The 18,945-nt window shown below is 39.9% G+C and overlaps 1 protein-coding gene across 7 annotated transcripts in view; it reads right to left on the bottom strand.

Annotated features, from left to right (window-relative positions):
• EXD3 (exonuclease 3'-5' domain containing 3) overlaps positions 1-18,723 on the bottom strand; it is a 297,682-nt gene extending 278,959 nt beyond the window's left edge. For 6 of the 7 annotated variants that reach the window (XM_074923672.1, XM_074923670.1, XM_074923671.1 and 3 more), the window contains exons 1-2: positions 18,423-18,480; positions 12,117-12,184 (exon numbers count right to left, since the gene is read on the bottom strand). The gene's annotated coding sequence lies outside the window, so the exon portion shown is untranslated. Of the gene's footprint in view, positions 1-12,116; positions 12,185-18,422; positions 18,481-18,684 lie in introns of those variants that run through there. The other variant, XM_074923669.1, reaches the window with a different exon arrangement.
• Between the last annotated feature and the right edge of the window lie 222 nt (positions 18,724-18,945).

Genomic DNA, 18,945 nt, shown 5'->3' with positions numbered 1-18,945 from the left:
ACTGAGTTTACAGGGATGGGACATAACACACACTCCCTTATATGTCTATCAACACACCAGCTTTGCAAATCTGCCCTAAATAAAAACAAAATTGACAACATGTTATGTCTGAGGCCAGCAGGGCTGCCTAAGCCTAGCATGTACTTGGCAGAGTTTAGATTGTTCTCTCCGCTTTTAACAAACAACTCATTTATAAATGGAAAACTTGCTAACATTCAAGTATTCTGCTGTGTTCAAATGTCAGGAGGATTGTATTCAGCTAAGTCTCCTGGAGGGATCCACTAATTGGCCATCAAATTCATAGAGATGAAGCTGTAGGTTGCTTTAAAACTAGTAGGACATGACACAGCCTTCTTACCATCCACAGTAGGGACAAACAGTGGTCTGGAACATTTTCTAGTGCCATTAACTCTTTACCAACACATAAAAATAACACTTTAAACATGTTTATTTTTACAAGTTACATTAGGTGAAGAATACGGCTGAATAATATGGCTGAACACATATGGAATTGCTTAAGCAGCAGCTCCATTTTCTGTCCAAGAAGTCTGCAGACAAACACAATAAACTTAAGTTACACACATGACAACTCAATGTACTACACAAAAAAAAATCCCACAACAACAGAAGGACAGACAAAAAGTGTGTTTTCATAACAAAACGAAATTAATTTATTTTATAGGAGGAGCATCTGAGAGAGGAGGGAATAACTGGAACAGACAAGTACAGAAATAGCAAAATACAATTAAAGAGAGTAAGGCACCAAAGAAGCTTTACCAAGTAAGATTGCATCTTCATGTAGCTAGGATCGTGTCTTGGACGGTAATCAGTGGCCAATGCCTAAGAAAGGGAACTGGGCACCTATATTCCCCAACACATTCCCCAAGCCTGCAACAACTTGTAGTTTAAGATTTCCATGTGCCAGGTCTTCTGAGCTGGTATGAAATAGACTTTGTAGATCTTTCTTCCAAGAATATATCCAACTGCTTTCATGCAAACTCTCAGCACTAAAGTCTTGTTGCAACATTGATCAGGCAAAGAAGTATTTCTTTTTGTTTATTTTGCATTTCCTACCTCCATTTGATGTACCTACTTCTTGTTAGGGAATGAAAGAGAAATGTGGAACGATTGCTTATCTTCTGTCCCACTCACACTTCTTTTCTTCAGGCCCAGACATTCTTCATTTGCAAGCTGTTACATAATCTGTTACTGGGAGAGGCAGTACCTTGTTTAGCCACAGCTTTCTCACATGTACATTCTCCATTTACCGACACTCAGTTTATCCTGCTAGTTTATTTTCCAATCACAGAGTATAAGGTAGGTACTTTTGCAGCTTTAGAGTTGACTATGCCAAAGTACTCAGAAATCACTCAGACTTTGTTATTTCTCTATTCATCATCTTCCTCAGATCATCTGTGAGAGTGTTAAACAGCACAGGTCTCATAAAACTCCCATGTCACTCTAACAGTAACCACTCTCCATTATAACAATGATTGCTGCTACACATTTTCTCACCTCTTAACCAGTCACTGGTTTACTAAAGACTGTTCTCTCTTATCCCCAGAAAGATCAGTTGTTTTAAGAAGCTGCAACAAAGGACAATGTCAGAAGCTGTCTGAAAATCTGAGGATACTATACACACTGGAACACCCTAATCCAGATGTTTGCTGAGCCTTTCAAGCCCTTGAAGATTCATCAAGTGCAACTTCCTTTTACAAAAGACATGTTGAGTCCTCCATATTCATATAAAATCATGCGCCAAATAATTCTAATACATATTATTCTTTTGACTATGCTGCACAATATAAAGCCAGATTTCTGTCTGCTGTTCCCCAAGCTTCCTGGAACTCTTTTGCAAGTTGGCATCATATCAACCCTATCTATTCTCAAACAGGCCTGAGGAGATTTTAATTGAAAGGTTGCACACAAGTGATAATTCAATAGTTTTTTCCCTGAATCACTCCTGGTCTATAATATCCTGGTCCCTGCAGTCAGTTATTGTTCACTGCACTGTTAAATTCTTCCATTAATAGTTGGGTTTGAGATGAGTTCTGCTACAGAAACCGTGAGGAACATAGATGCTCCAGAAATTCATTTGTTTCTTTCTGCTCAACCTTCTGCAAGTGATTCTTTCACACCCTAGTCTTCAAGGGTTTTTGCAAACTTTTAGACAAGCTTCTTATTCCCAAGATATTTGGAAAAGAACTGTTACTTTTTATACTTTCTGAAAGCTGTTCCTTAAGTTTTTGGCGTTTCAAAGTGTTTGTTCTTTTCTGTCTTCCTCACTTGGTCATGACTTCAGCTTTTGGAAGGATGCCTCTGACTCTACAGCCTTTCTTCCCTGCTGTTTCACATCATAACTTTTTTCTCTCTCAAAGAGCTTTTGATAGGGCCGGAGCATTTGCTCTGCAGTATAGTGCCTTTAAATAATCTTCACACTACCTACAAACATTTCACCCTTTTCACTGCTCCTTTCAGTCTCTTTTTAACGTGCTTCCTCATTCTGATGTACTTTCCCTTTTGAAATAAAGTATCACTTGACTCACCATTTTGACTTCGATTACTTCTGCAAGGATCTGTAAGTGCACTTGTGTTCACACTTACTGGCCACTGGCAGTAAAATTCGTATTAAGTTCTGCACAATTCCCAGGATTGTCAAAAGCATCTTCCTCTATCTGGATTCCCTGACTAGATGATTCCCAAAAGGTGTCATTCTTGATGCTTAAAAGGACTGGGGTGCTGGTTTTCTCCCATTGTGTTTCCTATTTTAAAGCTACACACTCTGTATTATTCTATACTTTTCCTATCTACAAGTTCCAAGAATATCTAGTCTTAAGGATTCTGTTAATAATAGTTATTTTGCTGATTTGACATTTAGCTTTAAGCCACCACAATATTCCCCCATGAGTTTGAACTATTCTGTCATTTTTATGTAACCTATAACTTGGTACTAGAGTGTTCCAATTGATGTTTTCCTTCCATCAACTTCTTTATAGCACTATTCAACAGTCTCATAAAAAACAAAACTCCTCAAGTCATCCACCCGATTTCTTACCATTTCAGAATCTGCCTAGAAATACATATATATTTGGTCCAATTTTCTTATGTTATGTCAATGCTGATCTAAGGGGAAAAACTGTCCATCATGATGAAAATTTTCATTGACAAAGCAAACATGGTGGGTATAAGTTTTAGTGATAAAACAGAACAGCTACGTTCAAGAAGAGCTGAGAATTGTTGCTTGAATGATTATCTAAAATTCTTGCTTCAAGCATTTTAGTTTCTTCTGGGCTTCTGAAGTTTTTCTGTTAGTATTTGTCAACAAAAAGGGCTATAAATAAGTATGACAGGAAAAAAGATCCAGAAAGTGTATTTTCTACTAGTCACTACAGACAAGAGACAAAACCTATATCAATTAAGCCAGCAATCCCAGGGGAAGGAGGGAAATCTTCTGGTGTCTTGGTTTTGGGGTTAAGTTGAATATATTTCAGAAGCTTATATAAACATGACAATGTATTTTGAAATTTTTCTGTATTTATAATAATTTCAATGTGTCCCTAGACCTACATGTTAAAATACACCTAAGAAGGGATCTGATTATTAGTGTTTCTTAAGTTTATTAAAAGGAAAAAAAGAGCAATTTATCATACAGAGCTAGATGGAAGTCTAAGAGGGGAAGAACCACTAGAGAAAGGCTGCATCTATTGGACTGAGTAATTTATTTAGATACTGAGAAAGAGAAGAGCAAAAGGTAGTTACAAACTGCTGTTGGATTTTGATACATGATAAACTGCCATTCCTGAAAACCAGATAGTTCAGTTTATTTCTCAGTTTACCGTGTTGAATTTTCCCCGTTCAATCTACAGAAAACATGAAAGTTATTAATTACTCTTCAAGAAAGGTAATTAGCATTTAGCTATTATTCATAAGTAGAGAGTAACTGTTTGCATTACTGCCGTTATGTTGTCCTTCGTAAATACATAAACATCAAGGAAGGTGAATCCACAGGACAGAAACAGTTCTGCTCATCTCAAGAAATTAAAAATAATTGCTCGCTTTGGAAATTCAGCATTAAATGCATCACTGAATAAAACATTTGCTTTAGAACCTCGAAGACAAGCAACAAATTACAGCAAGCAGTTTATTTTCATTGCTCACTGAAAAATAACTACGACAGTTATTTAACCCTCACCCAACTCTTCCTGCTGGTGGTGTTCATGTTGATGCTGATCGTGTGTGACACCACAAAACAGCATGTCAGTAAGAAAATAAACTATAACTGAAAACTTCTCATCAAGTATGATTTTTTTTTTAAAACACCTGTTATGCTAATAGCATTGACTTTTTACCGAAGTATAAAATGAGCAAGGTAAAGAAATTGCTGAAAAAATGAATGCTGGACCTAATGTTACAGACATTTTTAGGTCAAAGGCTAAATCCTCACAGAAGGAAAGACAAAGTTACTGGAGAGAGAATAAAAAGCATCAGCCGTAATATTACACACACTGGTTAAACGTGTCAGATGACCATACAGCGAGTTATGAAATGGAATTTAGGCATCAGCACGTATTTAAGTGCTGTTTTTCATACTGCTGAGCCCTCCATTACTCTACCTCTGTTCCTGAAGCTGCAAAGTTATACAAAGACCTACTTATCATATCTATCACTTGACAGAACATGAAAATAAAGTGGAAGTGATTAACATTTTCCAGTTATTACACTGTATTTCAAACCATATTTTAAGTTGTCTTGAGTAACAGCTACCACCTTCTGCTCTAAGACACACCAAAGAGGTTGCAGAATCTGCCAGTTAGTTGTTCAGCACTGACTCATCCCTAGAAGAAAAACTATGGGCCCTGCAGTTACACTTTTTACAGGGTTTGAGAGTACAATATCCAGTAATGAGAAAAAAAGGCAGGATCCCAGGCAAGCCAGACCCACCACTTTCTATGGCCTTTGTTACTCAAAGCAGTAACAGTAATCCTAGGAGAGACTTTTTGTCACATCTGAGATGTAGCTGCAGGTACAGTACATAAACCACACCACACACTCAGCACAGACTTCTCTTGTTAAGAATTTCAATTGTATGTTCAAAGTGTTCACATTTTAATTTACCATTTATATAATCAAGCCTACAAGTAGAATAATAAATACCAGAGAAGACAAATTAACATAAAAATAAAGGAACATACAAGACACCGTGAGAACAGGTTTTAGGGGGAGGGGAAATGTTTACATCATCTTCCAGAATAAATTGAAGGAATTCTGGATGCTCGGGACAATATGGCCCAAGGGAAATGGTAATGGGAGAGAAATAAATTCTTTCACCTCTGGGTTGAAATCCAAGTCAGGCTGGTAGTAGCCAAGAACCATTAGCTTAACATCTGCTAGCTGTTTGGTAACCCATGTGAAGTGAGTTATATTCCTTAGTGTCCACATCACAGCCTCACTAATTGGCACCACGTTGGCAATCTAAACAGAGAGGTTAAAGTCTGAACATACAGCAAGCATGAACTACAAGATTAGTCAACTTCAGTTTTGACTACATATGTGATAAATTATACATTTGGTATATGTAACTCCATCTAATTACCCCACCATCCTGTTCTGCCCTCAGAATAAAATCGTAAATCCAAGCAAGCCAACAAACTGTCAGCATTCCCTTGTCAAGCATACAGTTTCTGAATTAGTAAGACATTATTAAGTCCATTACTATTCAAAGTAACTTAAGCAACTACTTAAATTTTAAGCAAAATACGTACAGCTTAAAGTATGAGCTAAAGCATTTGGATAATAGGTACCAATATCCATAAAAATGGTATCTTTTTCTTCAGTTTTTAACTCAGAAATGAAACACTCACTCAAAAGACAGTAATGATATAGGCTTATAAATCCCAAATAACAAGGCTCTTTTCTCTTTGTCTTTCCTTCTTCAGCAGTTTTCCAACAAAGAGTGCAAAGGAACAGAGCTGACCAAAGAACAAGACCCATTAACTTTTAGAAAGTGATCCTTTGTATTGCCCCATGCTAAAACATTTGTGTGTGAGGACAAAAAAATAAGTTATTATGTATTAATAAATATCAATAAAATTGATTTTTCATATAATCTGAATATGGCAGCATAAAACCCAGTCTAAACTATGAAGGAAGGAAATTCATTACAGTTTAGAAACTGTTCCTGATGTTTACACATGACTTCAGTTTAAAGAACTGGTTATGATGGGAACATGATGAAAGCTGCTGAGCACGAAGGGAGATATAAATGAAGCCAAAAGAAGCGTCTTTGCCAGAACTCTACCAGAAAACAGAATCACAGAGTAAGTTACCTTGGGAGGGACTTCTGGAGGTTTCCAATCCAATCAGCTGCTCAAAGAATGGCCAGCTTCAAAGTTGGATGAGATTGCCCAAGGATATTTTAGATGAAAGCACAACATAATACAATGCCCTGCAAAATTTATATATAAAGAAACTGCTCTTGCTAGGTGAATACCCCTTTAATTTACCACTGCTCTGGAAGGATTCAAGTAATAAACAATGAGAAGTAATAATGGATAGCTGCCATTAAGAACAGTGATAAACTGAGAAGGAAACAAACCTAATCTAAAATATCCAAGTTTTGGAGAATTTCACTTGGTAGAATGCAGACTTGAGGACAGGAGACTGTCTGAGAAGAAAGCTGGGAAAGTATAACCCTCCCAAGATCCATATTTTATCTTATGTTGCAAAGGTATGCTCAGCCCTCATAAGAAAAATGCAGGCAGTGACAAAAGACCAGTCTGCAGGAAAACAAACCACCCCCCAGTAAGTCTGCATTCCACAGCCATGTTCAAAGGGATGGATTTTTTTACTTCTAGTGCAAGAAACACTTGCAGAGTTAGCATCCAGAGAATTTGATAGCATCTAACGTCTTAAATATGAGCAGTCTGCTTCTTTTAGCACAGGCTGCTAACGATCATCTGGCTTACCTGTCCTCTGACGAAGCCAAATCAGTTTAATTTCTACAAAAACATGCTGCCAGTTTCTAGCATCTGCACGTGTGCTGCCAAGGATTTTTTGTTCTTTTTTCAAGAGCCTGGTGGACCAAGGGATCTGCCTTGATATGCAAGACTACTCTTTCCTCAGAGCCACAATTGTCACTACCAGGCCTGCTATCTGCTTCAGGCAGCAAGGATACAACCTTCTTTTTCCTAACACTGACTACTAAAGTCTCTAAGGTGGATCTTTGCTTACCTCTCTTCTATAACTTTGAGAAGTAGAATAGGATCATGCCACATTTTTTAAATGCCAGACAAATTCCTTCTACTTGAAGACATGTTATTATTAGCTTCTTTTAAAATCACACCATTGCAAATAATTATATTGACATTGAGGTGGGATCTGCTGTGCTGACATCTGAAAGCAAATTAAGGGAAAGTGTGATGACTGCCAGGAGTCTAACACAAGCTGGAAGAAACCAGGCTAGCACCAAAGACAGATATTGCAACTTGTTCTGCATCCAGCCAACAAGCAGCTAGTTCAGGATGTATTGAAGTAAATCTACAGAACTAATTCATGATGCTGTTAGCTGTGTGCTGATGTCCAAAAAAAAGGTTGTAATCAAACAATGTGGTGAACTTCAGCAGCTCTAACATGCACTTCTGAACCCTCATGTAGGTATCCAGTAAGCAGTGATACTCAAATAAATGTTTTCTCACAAAAACAAGTACAGAAATAACACCAAATTCAGGAGTTTCCTGAGAGTAATTCCACTCCATTTGGAAAACAGGAGGGGTCCAAGAAAGAAATCCTTCTCTGCAGGAGAGGGAGGCAGGAAGGAAGGAAATGTGAATTACATACACCTCTGGATAAGTCCCCCTTTAAAAAAAAGGAAGGAAATTAGAGTTAACTAAAAAGAGCATGTTTAGCATCACTGCACAAGCTGGGGGAAAAAAAATCTAGGAAATCCTGGCTAAAGATAATGCTGTCTCCTCCTCTCACTCGAGCTGTCCACAATCATTGCAACAGGAAGAGGTGAAAGGTCCATTTGTCACTCTTTCGTTTGCAGCACCACTTTGAAGTTACCTACAAATCAGAGTCATTATTTGATGGTCACCTCTCCCCTATGTCATCCTACGCTTTTTTTTTGTAAATAGGGCTGTTAAAAAACATGTGTTTTCACTTTTTTTTTTTTAAATTAAAAAAGGATAAGTCATAACTGAGCAGAGACAAAGGCTCTGTTGATACAACAACATGTGGATTAAATCTGAAAGGAGAAAGAAAGCTGTTCTATTAAACTGACAATCCTGCACAGAGGGCTTATATCTAAATTGGTGTAATAAATCAATAGCAAAGATTTCTCTTTGGCTGAAACAACCTTGGCTGAAACAACCATTTGTTTAGGCATGGAACAAAAGCATTTTAAAATTGCCCTGGACACTGTACACAAAAGGGTTTTTTCAGTTTTGTTCTTTTTTTCTTTCTTTTGTGCATTAAGTATATCCTCAAAGTTCTGCATTTGCTTTACTTAAAAATATTTACTTCTTGGCACTTAAACCTATGACAAGTCAGCCAGCTAGCACTGGGCTCTTAGCTAAACTGCTTCTACTGAAAAGGCAAAAAAAGGAAAAAAAAAAAAAAAAAAAGAGAGAGAAAAGTTGCTTGCTCCATTTACATTATTATATTAGGCAGAAGACTTCCCTAAATTTATGCTTTGCCCCAATATGTTCCTCTGCTGTGTTTTTATAAACACACATGCTAATTCTCCCCTTGAATTCTATTAGTAGTGGCTTTTTCACTCGTATTTAAGAAGGAAACACTCTCCAGTTGTTGCTACCTACCCATATCAGACAGCTATTTGTCCCACAACATCTTCCAAGACCAACACAATAACCTGGCATATCAGAATGTCAATCTGGAGGCAGGCTAACGGCAGGGAGGTGCTCAAGAAACTACAGACACAGTGACATCCTCAAAATACTGCCCAGAAACATGCATTTGGTCTCCAGATCCCCAAAAGACAAGTCACTGCTGTTGCACAGTGAAAAATAAGGAGGATTTGGCAGAACATTTCAAGTACAACACTGATTGTAACTATAGATGCGACTAAGAACTGCAGCCGTCTTTTTTAATAAAAATCAGATGGTACCTGGAACTGATTTCAGAGCTAAAGCAAACATGACACTTTCATCTACTAATTACATCATGCCATTAAGATGGCATCGGCTAACCCATGCAAACATTTCACCACACAACTCCAGCTAGTCTTCAAAGAATGACAAAGACCAAAACATAAATCATCATAAAAAAACCCTTTCAATTCCACAGAAATGTTGTGTGAGAAAATATTTGTAGGAGATGCTACTCAACATCGGAAGAAAGTATTTCACAGAAGCATGTCGGAGCTTCTTTTCAGCATGTTCTGTAGATGTCACTGGCTGTTAGATTACTATTATTTTTTAGAACATCCAAACAATATGTGTGGTAAAAAACATGAGAGGGCATCTACATATGGGACAGAGTATAACACTGAGGGGGAGAAGATTTTGGCTAAAGCCTCTGTCATTCAAAATGTCATTTCTAATGTCATTTACAGAAATCACAAGAGCTTTTCAAAACCATTAAAAATACAATCCCCAGCCCCACAGATGAAAATGCTTTAGGCTCAGTAACTGGTTTTTTTTTCTACCAGGGAAGTCCTTACTCATTCCATTTCATCTTAAATTCCATTTGCCAGTCAGGCAAATAAATTTTTTCTCAGAAACTACAGATGGTACAGTCACTCAGACTAAACCCCTGGTAATAAAGACGTGCCGGTCCCAGGTAGAACTGATACTTCCCAGTAAGGCGATGGGTCATTCAGCCAGACAACTGGTTTCTGTTCATAGCTGCTACTGTCCTATTCTGTAACATTCATATCCCATCCCCATGCAATGCCTCTTCGCTCATCTTTGAGAGGCACACGAGCACCACCAACGAGTAGCTACACACAACCCACCTACTAGCAGCAATGCTAATACAGAAGTGGGAATTCAGAGGCTGAGTAAAGCAATATATTGAAGCTGAGGTTTATACTATGTAGGCACGGTTCCAGCGTAGGAAACATGACTGCAGTTTTGCCAAGCCTACCCGGTGTAGGTATGATTCAGTGCTAATTGCTCAGAAAAAACGTTTCAAGTTACACCGGTTTGGTATGCTGTTCTAAAAGCCAAACAAGGTATGTTTTGGATAAAGTTAAGATTATGTTTATGTTTACAGACAATCTGACTCCTGCATATAAAGAATGCTTCTCCTTGGACAAAAAACTAAGAGCATCAAAAGTCAAAAGTAATGCAAATGATCTGGCTCTATAATCTTGCCAGAACAGAAGCAGCACCAAAGCAGTTGAGCAATAATCAAGGTCTTAAATTTGTTTTCCCTGACTCCTGCTTTGTTCAATATTTTAATTGTATTTTTAATTCTAAAACACGTCAAATTTCAAAGCACATTTATATACGTTGATTAATTCTCCCAAGGTAAAAATCATTATCTTCTTTATTACAGAAGGAAAGTGAAAGAACACACGATGAGCTATTTGTCAAAGGTATAGAAGGAACTGATGTGAAGGCTGGAATTAAAGCCTAATAGTTTCTGAAGCAATCTATTGCTTCTAAAGGATTTTTTTTTTTTTAAGATGATAACAGTACCAAAAAAGTTCCAAAGTGGATATACATTTAGGATCAAGGCAGTTTATGGAATAAAGGTCATGAGAAAAGCAAGTTAATTTAAATTAATTAATCCACACTTGGAAAACTACAGTGAATTATCTAACAGATTATTGCTATGTTCTATATAGAGCACAAGCCTGCAGTGTAGTCAATCTTGCCTTGCATTATAAGATAACGAAGTATATAGGGTAATCCATCTCAGGCTTCACACTCTCTACTCCGGAGTGGCAAATTACAGCTGCATCAGGACTCTTCTTTGAAGAGTATGTGGTGAATGCTGTCTGACAGCAGTCTCACTATGGGTTATTCAAGAGTGCCCTCTAACGAAGCTGCAGCTACATTTCAGAACACATACAAGGGAGATTAGAAAAACTGAAAATGAGACTTTCCAGAAATTTCTCATTAAACACCAAGCTTTGTTTCCATTTGAACAAAATGGGAAAACAGATGATGTATACTAACTGCTGACTGCTCCCAGACATTTTATATTTCCTTGTATTAGACAAGCCCTCATTGGTAAATACCTCCGTAGTTAGCAGTACTAAAGATGGGAAAATTCACAGTTCCCCCATTCTGAGAAAAGAAAGGACACTAAATCAGATGAGGTCCCAGGGCAGTTAACCCAGTACAACTTTTTAATATAGACTGGGTTCTACACAGTCTACTTTATCTGTAAGGAAGTGCTGGGTAGCTTTTCAACATAGGATGTAGTTAGATCAATCTTTACAAAAATATGTGAATATCATGAATGGAGTTCACAAATCAAAATGGAATCCTCATAAATCTATTTCCTTATACACTGCTGTACCATAAAATATTGATTATTTGAAAGGATGTCTTAATCTAAGTGGTCACAAACTACAGTGATGAAACAGTGTTTGCTACAAGTTTGTATGATGCGTACTTGGTTTATTGTGAAGTGCCCTTTTACCTACCCACATAAACTAATAAAACAGCCTGCAAACAGATGATGTTTGTATGACTTTCCAAAACAAACTCGACATAGAAAAGTTGATACTGGTCCTCAGAACAGAAATTAATTTTAATAATCTCAATATCAAATTGTCAGAATATGACTGTTTCACTTAAAGATCTACCTATAAATATGCAATAAGGGCACAGCTTCTCAGTGTGGGACCAGAACTGTCACAGCAGCCTAGGCAATTGCTGCCTCCTCCCTCCCACCCACCCTGCCCTGCACCAAGGCACCCCACTCAGTCGTCCCCCAAACACCCAAGCTATGAGCACAAGGTGAAAGCGATCGACAAAGTAATCAAAGTTGAAAATTATCTTTTTCTAAACTCGGGCAAGACAGACTAGAAAGAGGTAGGAATTCCTTAAGCTGTACTGCCCCCATGCTGCCAAATGTGGAGTTTGCCCCCATATCTTCAAATGCCTTCGAACTGACCGGGGCCAGAGAGCCAGCACACTCACCCCGCAGGAGGACGGCGAAGGTGTTACCAGCCGAGTGATGTCTGGGCAATCCCACTGCCACCACAGAGCTACAAGGAAGCAAACAGGCCTGTAAACATGCAGAGCTTTTTGTACACAGCACCTAAGCCCCACTGATCCGAACTTCAGCACCTGGTTAAGCGCTATTTTGGAACGACAGAGATTGGTAGCCATCAAATGTTTTCTTGAACCAGTTTCACATACATGCCATCATTTTTACTTCTTGCTAAACATCTTCACTGTAATGTTAAGATCATGTGGCTAAGAGTCACAAAAGACTACCAAGAACAACACGCCAATGTTGTAAAACATTCAGACAACCATTGTCCTAATCCACACAGGTTATCCACTTTAACAAACAGCATCATCAGGAAACCTCCACTCCCATCCATCCGAATGACCCAGTGGCAACCACTGCTTACAAAACAAAAAGCAAACAATAATGCTTTCAACTACATGGCTAATACAAACCTGCTCTGCACAGTCTGAAACAGCAGCTGTTTAACCTGTAAAGCAAAATCACACTCCCCTTCTCAAAAAGCCAAACCCATTCCCCTTTTGTTTTTAACAGCAGGAGATTTAAGTCCCCATGAAATATTTTCCAAAAATTTACAGGCAATTGTATAAACTAAGAAAACACATGTGGGGCAGTTTTATACAGCAAGTATGTCCCAAGCAGTGCAAAGTTCCTCCTGTGCTCTCTCTCACATTTTCAAACATTCCTCACAGCACTGCTGTGTTCCAGACAATTATTTTTCCTGACATAACAGCTTATTCCTTGAGGAGGTTCAGGCTCAGTTTGACATTAAAAAGATCAGCAGCAGACAGACAGTGTCCTGGCTATTTTGAAAAAGAGACTTCTCTTTCATGAGCGTGTAGCCCAAACAAGGCTCAATCAATTTGTGTGAAAAACAAAAATGATTATAAAGTGCCTTTTGAACCACACAGCAGAAAGTTTCAGCACAGAACAAAAAATGTGGAAAAACATAAGAGCAAAAACCCCTCTGAAATTAGTAACTGAACCACACAGTTCTGTGCATAGCTATAAGGGCAACCCCTGGCATTGTAAAGTATTTTTGAAGGTGAGATGAGCAACAGCCAAGAATAAATTGTATTGCATAGGTACAGCTAGCCACAAAATGAGAAAAAAACAGCATTATTTTAATCAGAAAAGAACAGTCCAAAAGGACAGAAGCCACACATTTAGACTTAAGATGAAGCGTGACCATATCCTTGGCAGAGCCAGAGATGTAATAAAGAAGAATTTATTTAAATGCATGAAATACAGGTAGAGCTAGAGGGCTCTTCTGCTGTAGCTTGGTAACATATAACAAGAATCACGGTAATACCAAACTTAGCAACATGAACTTAGTAAAATGCACAGGACTCAGATCTCACCTACACTGACACAAATCTGCAGCTGTGCTTCAATCACCAGACACAGTAATGGTTAATACTGAAGCACTGAGCAGAGAATCTGCCTTCTATACTATGACATTAAAAAGTGGTTTTGACACCATTTTTTGTTTTGATAGCTACCCTCACTAGCAGTGGCAGATAAGGCCTGTAGGAACAGCAGCTCCCAGCTCCCTATCAAGATCCCAACGTCAAGCTCACCTTATATATTAGTTTCAAAACTGGTTCTAGCGCTGTTGCTGTTCAAATGTTTATACAACATAAATTAGAGCTTTATTTCCCTTGCTTAATTCTTCCATTATTTTTATCTACTTGTTCTTCATTAGCAATTTCCTTCTCCTTGAAGAGCCACAGGGCTGCAACTTTAAGTACAGGGAACATGCAACTTTGTGCCAGTAGGATTTACTAGTCAGAGAAAAAATAGGGCTCTCAATGAGACAGAAGTTGAAGGATTTTTAGCTGCCTCTGGTCTGACTGAATTCCAAAACACTTTAACCTTTCTTTAGCTTCATCAGCCCACCTATTTCTTACAAAAGACACTTGAAAGAGGATTATTCTATAGGAATTAGTAACACATGATACTTTTTTCTTCTACAGAAGTAATCTTGACAATACCAATTGTCTCAACGCTCAATCAGGTCCGCTTCTACTCAGAGCCAACACCAAGGACTATGCCCAGAGCATCATTCCAAGAAAGTGGCAAAGCTGAGACAAAAGAAGTTGTTAATTATGTAAGCAGGGTTTTCTTGTTTGATTTTTATCTTCAGACCATAAAGCATTATTTCCCAAATTCATCCAGCAGGTAGTTAGCACAGCTGGGAAAGGGTATCCTTCTGATCTCAAATAGCTGGACAAGACTTTCACCTTCCAGGCCCAAGTTAATGCCATTTGGTCACGTTGCAACACCAAACCTTGATGACGATTCACAAAAGAAGTTAAGACTTTTATCCTCTGGGAAAACAGCTTTCCAGACTTCTCTTCTGATAGAAATCTAACTGGAGTTTCTCTTCAGCACTCCCTTATCCCACGCATATACACTCTCCTCTTTCATTTTTCCCACAAGAATTTTTCAGGATTTTATCACTGACATCTACCATACTTCTTCCCACACTATATTAGCTTATTAGACATTACTTCAATTAAAAAATGAAAATGTGAAACAGTAAGATGTTCTGCACTTAAGCGTATCTCCTATTTCTGTTAACATAATTCAATTCCTCTCACGCACTACTCAGTTCCTTTATGGCCATCGCTCACTCCAGTGCACCGGATTACAAAGAGCAGCTGTTTGAGGCGGCTGTCATAGCATCGAGCATCCTCAGAGAGTTACCAAAAAAAAAATTAATTTAAAGGCACTGGCATACAACACAAGCTCAGTAATTAGCTTTTGAATCCAATTATTAAGAATTTTCTCCTGAACCAAGTTTTAATTCCAATACAATGTCTCTGTCAAACTGTTTCTTAGTTTACCAAGAGGTGGCCTGTGCCCTCGTTCCCTCTCCTCTCAGGCTACATCACGCATCAGCAAGTTACGCATCTTCAAGGCAAGTTTGGGTAAAATTATTAACAGGAGCTTCAACTGTCAAAGAGTATAAATGCATACACCTGCTCTTCTTACTGTTCTTACCACTGTGAACAGATGTCTCTACCTCTGCATTAAGATCCCAGCTATAAGATCACAGTTTCCTTACAGAGCACTCACACTGAGTGTGTTTACAGGGACCATTCACTTCTGCCTGTCACCTCTCCTCGAGCTGCCTGTGGAGCATAACAGAAATTACACTTGTTTCAGCTTTGCCAATTCCTGTTTGCTAGGGCTTATATTAAGGACCAACACTACTTTGTGTCACTGGAAAAAGAGCAATTTGAAGTGTTGCAGTTCAGTCCATCTGAATCTCCACACGTGCCCTGTGCACTGCACATCTGTCTGATGCAGTTTCTCACACATTCAACTCATCCAACAAAAACAGGTGAGAAAAGTTTGCTGCAACTGCTGAACTGTCAGCAGTAACAAAACTTTGTGCAGGTGTGTGTTACAATTTCTAATAGACACCATTATTGTCTTAAAAACTCCAAACAGAGGTTTCCTAATGGACCATTTACATTCCCAAATATTCATTTTGCTCATTCTACTCCACATGCTAAAATTTGATTATTCCTGCTCTATTGCTTGCACATACAGTGAGGAAAAAAAGATGGAACCAGAAGTCATGGATATTAGTGACACCTGTGTCAAAAAGCTGACACACAGCCATGGACAGGTGCCTGTTTCCAGGGAGGTAGCAAGCCCTCGGAGCACACCAAAATGCACAGTGCTACAGAAAAGACAGAGTTTCACTATTAACAGAAGCGCAGGGACACTTATTTATTCTAATTAAAAAGTCATAATTTCAGAGTGAATCATCAGATTCTAGTTGACCCCATCATCCAATACCCTTTTATAAAACCTACTATTTCAAAAGCATTCTCGTCCTATTGAAACAATGCATTGAGACAGATAGATCCCAAAATCTCATTACAAGAACCTGATGAGATAAAAACAGCTGACACCAGGAAGTCCCAGCATGAAAACTGTTCTCTTGCGGAGAGTGAAAAACTTGTATGATGCCTTAACAGGACGACTTGGCTGGAAATCTCTTCCTGACCTCAAATCTGGATCAGGCTGCAAACACATGGGGAAGACAGTAAACGAGGGGGGGTTCTCTGAACTAGTATAGCACACCCGTTTGCCCAACTCTGTCTGCTCTCTGTGACCAAACTTTGATGATTTAAAGAACAGTGGATGAAGAAACACACTACCTTAATCTAACTCTCCTCTCTAAGAACAACATGCAGAATTCCCCCCTTGAAGCAGAGGTTCATCCAAAAGCATAAGATTGCTTAAAGCTGTCTTAATTTAGAACTACAGCCCTTTAAGCAACATAAAATAAAAAAAAAAAATCCTGCTATTTCTACAGCCAAGTAGCCTAAAAAGTACAGTCCCAGAAGGTGACTGATAATATCACCGATTTCCCCCAAACCACATGGGCACCCTTGCACCAGCAAGTTGCCCAAGATTTCACATTTAATCCCATCTTCAAAATTGTTATCATTTCAGTTTAAGAGCTTCAAATAATGGCAAGCCTTTAACCTCTCCCATAAACTATTCCTGTAATTAACCTACATCACTACTAGGAAATTGTGTCATATTTAAAAGAATTTGTGTAGCTTTGACTTTCAGTTACTGGATCTCATTATGCCTTTGTTGGAAAGGCTGACAATATTCAGCTATCAGATAACATTCCCATAGGCCTGGATTTCCACAGAGTGGCTGAGTCACTTCTTTGCCCTCTTCTCTTGGATGTGCCTGAATAAACTGCGTTCACTAAGTCTATTGTATGGCTTGCTTTCCAGAACCAGAGCATTTTTGTGGCCACCTCTGGACTCTCCAGTAATTTTATATCTTACTTAAGAACTACTGTAACTGATTATGTTCCAGAAGCCCATTCTAACACCACCATGTGCACACACATGATCACTCCAACTTGATTCTCTTTAAGAGAAAAACAAAAAAACAACAAATCAACTGTTCCCAAAACAGTGAATTCAAACTGTGTCACTGATGCAACTAAATCCTGCTAGTCACTCTCTGCCACCTCTGTGTTTGTGGTGGGAAGCTGCCATGGTTTCTAGACTTTACACAGTCTTTTTCATTATATTAAGATCCTTCTCCAACTTGGAAACAGGAAGGTCCAGGCTACAGCAGTAACATCTTGTCACTGATCACCTCACCCATCTGTCATCAGTAAACATTAACAGCAAAGGTTATAAACCTTTTGGATAATTTACGTCAGTATTAGTATGTGAACAAAGAACTAGTAAGTGTAAGAGCTGACTGAAAATAGCCCACTCATTTACATCTTCCAATCAACAATCAAGATGCCGGATTTATTCTAAACTCATTCTTAAATTTTGCCTTGCTACACCACCTTTGTTTAATTAAATTGTCAGGTCATGCTTAGAGCAAAATTCCTGAGAATTTCAAGTATGTGACCCTAAGTATATCATCAATTGCTTAATCAGGTCTTGAAACCCCCTTTCAAGGAGAAACACCGAGGAAAGAAGGAGATCTCTTTTTCAAGCATATGTTGGTTGGCCTTTAATCTCTATATTCACTTTATTTGTAGTATCTAAATATTTACAAAGTTTCACTCATTTTATTTTATTCCTGCTAATGACATCAGGTTAACAAATTTGCTTTTTTTGTTTTCCTGAAACACATTTAATCCTTCCATGTGTGTGGACAATATTCGTGGTACTTCCAATCCCACTGACTTTCTTTCCCTTTTTCCAAAATATTTAAAAATCTGTGACACAGAACTCAAGCAATTTGTTTAAAACAAAGCTGTTTGAAAACACAACACTTCTACCGTTGCTTGTAACAGAACTCGCATAGATTCCTTTGGCTTCCATTGATAACTTGTAATTAATTCATTCCAATTATCTGTAATCATGTAATTATGCACAGTGGCTATGGAAAGTCTATAATTATCTGTAATTATGAACTTGCAATTTGCACTCACTGCCCTCCTCTTCCCCGCACACGCAGGTTTATCTCCCATTCTCCGGCCTTTCACTCGCCGGCCCGGGCTGCCTACGCGCCCCGCGCAGCTCCCGCCCGCCGCAGCATTCCCCGAAGGGGCGAGCAGCCCCCCCGGGGCCGGGAAGCAGCGAGGCGCCGGCCGGCACCCCCGTACCTCAGGCGGGGCCCTTCGGCCGGGAGCCGCCGGCACCTCTGCCCGAAGCCCGAAGGGGCCGTTTCAAGCACCGGCACTGCGGGGCCCGCCGGCAGTACGCGGGGGCTACCGGCACACGCGCACCCCGCTGCCGTACCGGCGCCCCGCGCGCAGCCCCCACACAGGGAGGCCGAGACACGCTTCATGGCTTTATTTCGGCTGCGAAGTGCGTACACCCGGAGCGGCCCCGCCGCTCCTCTCGGGCTTCCGAGGCTCAAAATCTGCCGCGCCCGGCTCCTCCGCACACGGCCGGGCTGCGCGGGGAAGCGGGCCCAGCGGCGGCGCGGCCCCACCACGGCTCTGGGCCCCCGCGGAGCCGGAGCACGGCCCCGGTGCGGCCGTCGGCTCCGGCCACTCACCTGGCACCCACCCGGAAGCGGCAACGGGAACTCCGGAGTCCGCTGATCAAAATCTTCCCCGTCGCGGCCGCTCCACGCGACAAACCCAACCGTCCCCGGAACCTGCCCTGCTCAGCCCGGCGCCCGCACCGGCCGCTTTTCTGAGGGCACCGATGCACGGCGCCTGCAGGGGGCGCTGCCGCCCGTAGCAATGCCGCGAGCGCCCCAGGGGCGGTGCCCGGCGCGGTACCGTATTTCCCAGAGCGCGGCGGCGCTCGTATT

The sequence above is a fragment of the Athene noctua genome, chromosome 20, assembly GCF_965140245.1.
Source record: "Athene noctua chromosome 20, bAthNoc1.hap1.1, whole genome shotgun sequence".
Lineage (NCBI taxonomy): Eukaryota > Metazoa > Chordata > Aves > Strigiformes > Strigidae > Athene > Athene noctua.
The sequence above is the reverse complement of the archived record's forward strand: the minus strand, read 5'-3'. Positions and strand labels throughout refer to the sequence as shown.